The sequence below is a fragment of the Rhipicephalus microplus genome, unplaced genomic scaffold, assembly GCF_043290135.1.
Source record: "Rhipicephalus microplus isolate Deutch F79 unplaced genomic scaffold, USDA_Rmic scaffold_14, whole genome shotgun sequence".
NCBI lineage: Eukaryota > Metazoa > Arthropoda > Arachnida > Ixodida > Ixodidae > Rhipicephalus > Rhipicephalus microplus.
The window spans coordinates 29687929-29697972 of record NW_027464587.1 but is presented as its reverse complement, the minus strand read 5'-3'; positions in this window follow the sequence as shown (position 1 = coordinate 29697972).

Here is a 10044-nt window from a genome sequence, read left to right as displayed (position 1 = left end):
CTTTTTCTTCGTGCCTCAGCTGCTGTCGTGATGATTACTGACCGAAGCGAACACATCCGTGAGCCAGTTTTCAAGAAACTTTTGGTGCCCTACTGTTCAGCACAGGAGTAGAAAGTACACAGGAGAGTCAACTAACCCAACTGGTTTATTAAACATTTTTTGTTGACCGCTTCCAGAAGAGGGAAATGATTAGAAGAATAGCTGAGCTGCACCGTGGGTTTTCGCAGAGATACCTTGAGGTTCTGAGGCCTTTAATGCGCAAGCTTACCTGCTTTACTCACAGAAAACTTTTTTCAGCTATGAAGGGAAAGCTACTGGAGTGGAGCTTCCTGCAAATGTGCGAAGCAGTCTGGTTTTGCACTCCTACTCGTAACTCTGCGGAAAGTGATGGCTGAGCGCAACCAGCGTTGATTTGCGTACAGACACAGACGAAGCTTAGCGTTTGTAGTACAAGTAGAAGGCGTTTTTTTTTTCACGCGTACAAAAACGCAGTGATAAAAAAACAAGGGAAACAAACACACGCACACAGAGAGACGAGCATGCCCACATACACACAAATTCGCACCCGCTCACTCACGAAAGAGCACACATAGACTTACATTCATACGCACAAAATAACGCACACGCGCGAATGCGTGCACTCGCCCACACACAAAGACCGACGAGCACGCGTGCACATGCACGCACATTCGCACACACGCATGGAAGAGCACATACACTCATCCGCAAGCACTCACGCCCAAAAAACGCTCCCATGCGCGCGCCCTCAACCACGCACTCAAGTGCGCCCACAAAGGCAGACGAGCTTGTGCTCTCTCGTCTACACACATGCGCACAAGCTCGCACACGAAAAAACACACACACAGGGCGCGGGCGCACTACACTCCACACAAATTCGTGCGCAAACACACACGCATCTACGCATACGCACTCACGTGTGGAAGAACACACACATAATAGCCTCCCCAATCGCTAGCATGAAGCTCTCAATTTTTGGTGGAGACCTACGCTTTACCGTAAGGAAGGCCGAAGTGCAAACACCATCTTTATGTACCTTGAATTTTCGCTGACGGTCAAAGCAGCTTTTCTGCCCACACACAGGCGCTGACGACATAATTTCTGCGAAACAAGCTTTTTAACAATGTCGCGCTTTACAACGATAAGCTTCACCGAAGCGAAAGATAGTACTTTGTTACTGTGGTCACCAATCCTAGGCCCTCTATAATTCGCAGCCGAATAGCAATGACCATAATTTTCACGTTCATAGTCGCCTACATGCGGCCTGAACTTAAATGAGAAAGTCAGATTCGCAACACTGTCGTACGGTGGCAACTTATAAATTCCAAGTATCGGGCCCACAACAAAATTTCGCCGATCATTGTGCAGATGAAAACGACTGGAGCATTACCAGCTCTACGGTTTAGTTTTCCAGCATTGTGATGCTGGAAAGACAGAGCTATTATTATGTTGGGTTTCAACGTCCCAAAACCACCATATGATTATGAGAGACGTTGTAGTGGAGGGCTTCGGAAATGACGACAGAGCTAGATTGCGTAACATAGCTATCTATACAGGGTCAAAAACGACAAAATGCGTTCCTCACAAAACAAGGCCGCCTAAATTGACACGCACCGATTCAGGTGGCAGTGGGAGAAACAATTGCTAAAACAAGCAATAAACAGCGTGGCAGATCACGTAGTCAGTCAGCTTAATACATGTGTCATGGAGGCGAAATTTGCCAGCAAGCTGCGCCACACGCAGTCACCTCACGCTGCTTGGCTCTCTCTCGATAATAGCATGCTACAGAAAACAGCATTAACTGTGTCAAGCACGATTAAAAATGCATATTAGCGTTCCTTTTTTTCCAGTCACCGCCTGAACGACATCCAATGTGCATTTCTCCAAGCATGTCTACGGCGCGGCACCCTCGGCATCGTCTGTAGGAGAGTGGAAGAGTTCAGCGTCGCGGTGCGTGGCGGAGCTTCTCCAATTGCAATTTTTCAATGGGGTGCACGCCAAATAGAACGGCCAGAGAAACAACGCCACGCGCGCCCGATCCAGGCGGCCGTGCGCAGCGTAGGCCAATGTTTGGAAGCGCTAATCGTGTGCCAGCGCTACTTTCCGTTTGAAATGTATATTATGGAATTCATGCACTACAAAAGCACCGACGAATGCTGTAAGCACGTAGAACAAAGCGAGTTTTAAATGCAAAGTTTAGACAATAACATTTATATTAGCAAATGTGGCTGAAGAAAATCTCCCGAAGCTGATACGTTTATTCTAGGGGCCATAATTGAAAGCGCGAGTTCCCACGTATTTTGACGAAAAGTTCGCCTCTCGCAAAAATGAATCAGATTAATGGTGTCACGGACGATCCGGAATATTCACTGATGCACGCAACATACAAACTGGATTGTGTTCGTTTCTTGCAAAAGCGTTAAAACTCAGGCTAGAACCGCCGAAGGAGAGAGCGCTGGGAGCGTCTGCCTACTGATCATCCTTGAGAGGACACTCCTGATTTCCGCTAGACGGCGCGACAGTCTATGAACATTGCGAGCACGAAACGACCAAGCCCATTGCCGGCAAGCACGATCCGTATCCCACGCCCGACAAGTATGGCAGAATAGAGAATGATCGCCTACTTGCGAAAGAATCCAGCGCTCATTTCTGCCCTGAGTCAGACTGAAATAATGTATCCGATAGGCCTGCTGTCTTCTCGTCCACCATGTTGGCCTTTATTCCCAATCGGTGGTGTCGTGAGTTGGCCGTGGCCATCTTGACTAAGCCAGAGATATACAGCGTGGCGTGGTGACTTGTCGAGACCTGCTTCAGATTGCATGCGGGCGGCGAAACGTAAATGCAGCAGCGCACGCTCATCTAAGTGCACGCACGAAACACCACGGCGTAATTCCCAGAACGTTGAGCTCTCCGAGCGCAACGCAACGCGAACAGTCACCAGAAAAATACTGGGGAAGACTGAGCCAGGAAAGGGGAGGACGGCTAGTGCCCTTGACAACGCTTTGCGCACGGCCCGCATCTCCCGGGCGATTCGTCCCTTTGGATGCCTTTGGAGACAAAGGCCCATAGTGATAAACCATCCTCAGCTGTACCTTAAGTTTTAAAGACGATTGCCTTTCGCGGGGACCTTCAACGCTAGAATTTTTGTCTGTCTGTCCATTTGCCTGTTTGTCCAATTTTAACTATACTTGGTACTCTAAGCAGCACCAGCCGATACCCCAAACGACCGACCCCATCCGCAGCGTCCACCATTGTTGCTCAAGTATCAGCGTTCATACTTGTGTGATTGTCAATTAAAGATATCATTACGCATATTTGAGGCGCCATAACAACACCCATATATATTCTGTATGTGCGTCTTTTACGAGAAAAGGCATACATAGGTAATTCTAGGGACCATAGCACTTATCAAGATGCGCTGACCATGCAACTCTCGCACGTAACGGCAAGTGTTTCCGACGCTTTGCTAAGACGACACGGTGGTGATACCTACCCGTCACCTTGCGTTCTACACCTTATCACTTCTGAGACGGACGCGCATGCCCGTATCAGAGCCGCATGCTTCGTTTTCCAATATAATTGCCCGATAGTGCTCATGTCTCACATGTAACGTGACTTGATGCGCTCGTTCGCCTCCGCTGCACGCTCGAGGCAGTCTAACGCAGCACCTCCAGAACATCAATTCACCATTTTGTTTTGCGTAGAACATCAAATAGACGTTTTGTTCACTTTCTGCAGACGGAAGACTATTGTCTTTCAACTACATTCGAAGATTAACATGCATGTACGGGGCCAATTTTTTTCTAATCGTTTGTAAGCCTTTATTAGGCTTGATATTAAAAGTCGGGCAGTATTCATGAACCAATTTTGGTCAAAGTTTTACTTTGTAACCATTTTGGTGCCTTTAAAACGCATATAGAGGGAAAAGAAACTTTAGAAAAGCTCGAGATAAGGTCAAGGTTGGTTTGTTTCATTGATATGACTGATATGTGGGGTTTAACGTCCTAAGACCACCATATGAATATGAGAGACGCCGTAGTGGAGGGCTCCGGAAATTTTGTCCACCTGGGGATCTTCAACGTGCACCCAGATCTTAGCACACGGGCCTACAGTATTTCCGCCTCCATCAGAAATGCAGCTCCTGCAGCTGGGATTCGATCCCGCAACCTGCGGGTTAGCAGACGAGCGCCTTAGTAACTAGACCACCACAGCGGAGAGAGGTTGGTTTGTGAATATGGGTCTAAGTGGTTTGCACGCGGTACACATCCATCTGTGTTTACTGCTCAATGGTCTATCTGTTCATCGCGCGTGTCTATTCAGCACCGTTACTCCATTTTCAGGTAAATTTGCCTTAGAGCATGGAACACACTACGCACGTAACAGCAACTTCTGGTACATTTCTTCATGCTTTTTTTTCAATGCGAAACATTTCTTAGGGAACTTCGGCGACTATCTATCTATCTATCTATCTATCTATCTATCTATCTATCTATCTATCTATCTATCTATCTATCTATCTATCTATCTATCTATCTATCTATCTATCTATCTATCTATCTATCTATCTATCTATCTGTTTATCTATTTATCTATTTATCTATTTATCTATCTATCTATCTATCTATTTATCTATCTATTTATCTATCTATTTATCTATCTATTTATCTATCTATTTATCTATCTATTTATCTATTTATCTATCTATCTATCTATCTATCTATCTATTTATCTATCTATCTATCTATCTATCTATTTATCTATTTATCTATCTATTTATCTATCTATCTATCTATCTATTTATCTATTTATATATCTATCTATCTATCTATCTATCTATTTATCTATCTATCTATCTATCTATCTATCTCGCCACTTACGACTTTTAGCTCTCCTGGCCGTTTGGATAATAGTATTGATACCAAACTTGGTATGATATAACATGACTGTATGACGAACATAACTGAACCGTCATAACATGGAAATTGTGATCTGTATGTCATAAATGGGATCATTCGCGTGTCATCGTCTTGCTGGTCTTGTGGCGGTTTCATTGAAATGATAAGTTGCAAAAGCAGTATGGTATGACACGACTGGATGGCGAACACACGCGGCAAAACCTAACATCAAAATCATGACATGCACGTCATGTGACAACATGGCTACACATCACACTCATGATGTGCTCGTGGCCATTTTGCTAGCTTTGCATATACCGAATTCAGTATTACGGGTGAATGAAGAAGGTATGTGACTGGTGCAAACATGATAATCCTGACACACCTGTCATGTAACAACATAACTACATGCCATGCTTATCATGCGCTCGCGGCTGTTTCGCTAGCTTCTCATGAACCAAATTCGGTATTATGGGACCTGAATGGCTGACAAAGATGTGTGACTGGTGCAAATATGACAATCATGAGATGCATGTCATGTAACCACATGACTACATGCCACACCCATGACGCACTCTGGGCTGTTTTACTAGCTTCACATATGCCAAATTTGGTATTACGGGTGAATTGACGACGAAGGAACGTGACTGGTGAAAATATGATAATCATAACATGCGTGTTATATTACAACTTGACTACGTCCCACACTCATGATGCACTTGCGGCCGTTTCGCTAACTTCAAATAAGCCAAAATGTGGTAATACGTCACGTGAATGGGCGACGAAAGTACGTGACTGGTGCAAACATAATAATCATGAGATGCGGGTCATGTAAGAACAATAATACACGCCACAATCAATGCGCCAATACACTTCGACGAGAGCCGGTGTGCGTGTGCGCCGGCGCTTGTTTTATCGCGTCACGCCGGTATTGCCACGCCAGTCGCCGATATCCCGCTAGTAGAGATCAGCCGATCTGCCCACTAACCTTCATTGTGGATCTGCATGCCCTATACTCGCAGGCGCGCGCCGAGGTGCCTTACGTTGATGCATGCGCGTTTGCGAGCACACGGCGCCGCTCAATCACGAATAGAGGCTTACGCGGTGCTGCCTAAGTAAAGTCGTCGACGCTAAATGCAGCATCGCCGGTTGCCACCGGACCACGCCGACGGACGCTGGTCGCACCGGTCGTGCCTGGCGTCGGACTATAGAGTGCTCGCATTTCGCTAGCGTAGCGTGGCTGCGCCCAGCGTGTGCGTACGTCAACGTTGCATCCGAGTATATGGGGCCCTTCATGATGCGCTCCCCGCCGTCGCGCTAGCTTCACATGTGCCAAATTTCGTATCACGGAAAGTGAAAACACGACGTAGGTAAATGACACGTCGAAACTTCAAAACCATATATACTATGCGTTTCATGTAAAACATGAATTCATGCTACGCTGATAGCGTTCTCGCGGCCTTTTCACAAGTTCCCCATTATACCCAATTTGGTACTACGTGACGCGAATGGACGATGAATGTGAATGACACATCTGAATATTGACACGTGTGTATATGAAAAAGATACGACGATAAAAATGTTTTGTAGATTCCAGCTAGTCGTACAGGCGGTTATTGGGACGACAACGAAGCAAGCGTCTTCCTGTACAGCTGATCCTGAACGCGCTCTTTTCGCTGCCATAAGCTGCTGGCATCTTTTGTTCGCGTTGCACTGGGAGGAGCTGGGCCGCGACGCTGCCCGATGCTTTACACCCATAGTGGGAGCCATTCATCCAGCCCGGACGTGCCTATTGAAACCCCTGTCCATCTATTCAGTCGTCGGATACGAGGTCTTCCTCCAGAGTTTAACCTCTCGCAGAAGCGCTCTACAAGACATCTTTAAATGGCTAACACCAGCCTCCAGCCTGTCCTTCTCAGCACTGGTCCTCCCGCTCCATCCCGGGTAACGCTTTTTTTTCAATCGCTGGAGCCTGAACGCTTTGGTGGTGGCGCACACGAAGATGTAGAAGACTGGTTAGATTACTATGACCGTGTTGCGAAGATCAACCAGTGGCCTGCTCAGGCTCTCCCGAGCCTACTTCTATCTTAATGACAGCGTTCGTACTTGGTACGAGAATGGAGAAGGCAGCCTGTCCACATGGACCGACTTTCACAAGCAGATGGTTGAAACCTTTGCCAATGTCGACAGACGTGACCGCGCCTACCAACTACTAGAGGTAAGGGTCCAAAAACCCAATGAAACGGTCACCATGTTCGCCGAAGACATGACACGTTTGTTTCGGAGGGCTGACCCAGCGGTGACCGAAGATAGGAAGTTGCGCTACCCCATGCGCGGCGATAGAAAGCAGCTGTTCGCCGGACTTCTGCGCAACCCGCCAAGCACTGTAGAGAACTTCACCAAAAAAGCATCAACTATCGAGCAGACAATTCACCAACGCTGCCGACAATATGACCGCTTGTGCAGCAGCTACCGAATTCAGGCTGCCGCTGTGACGTTCGACAATCATAGCTCCTTGCGTGACATAATTAGAGAGATTGTTCGTGAAGAACTGCAGAGGTTGCGGACTCCAGTAGTGGATACACCCATGGCACCTGTCACTCAAGTTGTCCGCGACAAACACCGCCAAGTATTCTCTACAGCTGATCCTGCCCCCGAGCAACGTCCCATGACGTACGCCGCCGCCCTTCGAAGCTCCCCACCCGTTCCGCCTTCATACTACCCGCCACCTGCAACCACTCCTTGGTCACAACCACAGGGGAAGACATTGTGGCGCCCACCCATCCATCCCCCATACGACCAGCCGTTTTCTGGCCTTCGTCACGTAAGGAGTCGTCACGGCATCCGCAGCTTCGCCAAACAGACACATGGTGCAATGTCGACAGGCGTCCGCTCTGTTTCAACTGCGGAGGTGTGGGCCACATAGCCCGCTATTCTGGCACCACACCGATCCGTTTCGCCCTCTCACGGAACGGTTTGACAGTCGACATGCTAACGAACGGTTTGATTGATATTTGGTGTTTAACGTCCCAAAACCACCATATGATTATGAGAGGCGCGTAGTGGAGGGCTCCGGGAATTTCGACCACCTGGGATTCTTTAACGTGTACCCAAATCTGAGCACACAGGCCTACATTTCCGCCTCCATCGGAAATGCAGCCGCCGCAGCCGGGACGACATGTCAACGACTACGTATCCCGCCGTGGCGATGTCGGTTCTCAAGGACCTCTGGTGTCTTGACCTCCTTTCGACGGCTGCTGTATTAATAATGACAAGATCATAACTGATTACCAGCCGGGCATTCGACTTCGACCACGCTCTCCTTCTCCTGCCCAGTCACCTTCGTTGCAGCGCCACAATTTTGCCGGCACCAGAAGAGCGAGGTAACCCAGCCCACACCAGGGAAACATAACGTGGTGATCTCAGAGGGTAAGGTTGCAGGCTGTCAGGACGAAGAAAAAAAGGCCCCATTATCCCCACCTCAGGACGCTGTAAAGCTGACAAGACGTAATACCGACGAAACTGTGCCCCAGGCCTTACTGTTCTTGTGGACGGAGAGCAGGTCAGTGCTTCAGTCGACACCGGGGCCGACTTCTCTATTAATAATGATGACCTCGCCAAACGTCTCAAGAAAGTAAAGACAGCGTGGACGGGACCTCAACTAAGGATAGCAGGCGGCAAATTACTGTTGCCTGTTGGATTGTGCACAGAAAGGCTCGCCATCGGTGGCTCTACTTTCGTGGCGACATTCGTCGTTCTCGCTTCATGGTGTAAAGACCTGATTATCGGAATGGATTCCTTGAGAGAACATGGCGCCGTCGTCAACGTCCCGGACAGCGTCATTACGTTTCGCAACAACAGCCCTGCATCAGTCGATTGCTCAGAGCCGAGACATAACCCTTCACGTCTGACGGATGACGATGTGGTCGTCCCACCACTATAGTGCACACTTGTTTCGGTGGCAGGGGACCAGCCCTTTGACGGTGACGGTATTACCGACCAAATAAGCTCGCTGATCTTTAGCCGTGGTATTTCAGGGGCTCGAGGTCTTGTCACTGTCACTGCGCGACGCACAAACTTGCTGCGCACTAACTTCAGTGCTGAGCACCGACACCTCCCGAAGGGTACAGCCGTCGCTTACTTTGACAATACTGCAGAAACTTAACGCAGTTTATCGGCACTAGACGAAGAACCTCAAGAAGAATCAGTACCTAATCTTGACGTTGGTACTACGTTGTCAAGGGACGAGCGAACGAGACTTATTCAGCTGCTAGCAGAGTTCCAGGAGTGATTTTCATCGACATCACGGGTCCGTCGAACACCGACGCATGACGCAGCAAGGCCTACACACCAGAATTCTTATCGTATGGCTCCAAACGAACAGTAAGTGATACAGCAACAAGTCGCTAAAATTCTTGAAGATGTTGTGATTCAGCCGTCACGGAGCCCGTGTGCATCGCCTGTAGTACCAGCTAAGAAAGAGGATGGTACCCTGCGTTTTTGCGTGAACTACAGGAAGCTGTATCAAGTGACTAAGAAAGATGTGTATCCACTTCCACGTTTTGATGACTCCCTCAATAGGCTTCGAAACGCTCGCTACACTTCTTCAATGGACCTCAGAAGCGGATATTGGTAGATTGAGGTAGACACAAGAGATCGGAAAAAAATGCTTTTGTGATGCCGGATGGTTTATATGAATTTAAAGCTCTGCCCTTCAGCCTGGGCTCAGCGCCCGCAACTTTTCAAAGGCTCATGGACACTGTACTTTCAGGTTTTAAATGAAAGACCCGTTTAGTTTATCTAAACGATGTCATAGTGTTTTCCGCAATTTTCGACAAGCATCTCTAAAGGCTAGAAGTTGTTTTACGAGCCATACGCTCCGCGGGCCACACAATGAAACCAGAGATATGCCACTTTTGTTCCGAATAACTGCTGTTTTTTTGTCATGTCGTCAGCTGCGCTGGCTTTCAGCCTGATCTCGAAAAGCTTGTGGCAGTGGCACAGTTCCCAGTACCGTCCGATAAGCTGCCAAGCGCTTTCTGGGCGTATGCACCTACTTTCGCCGGTATACCGCCGACTTCGCACGGATTGTGTCGCCGTTAACTCGCCTCACTAGAGACGACGCCACATT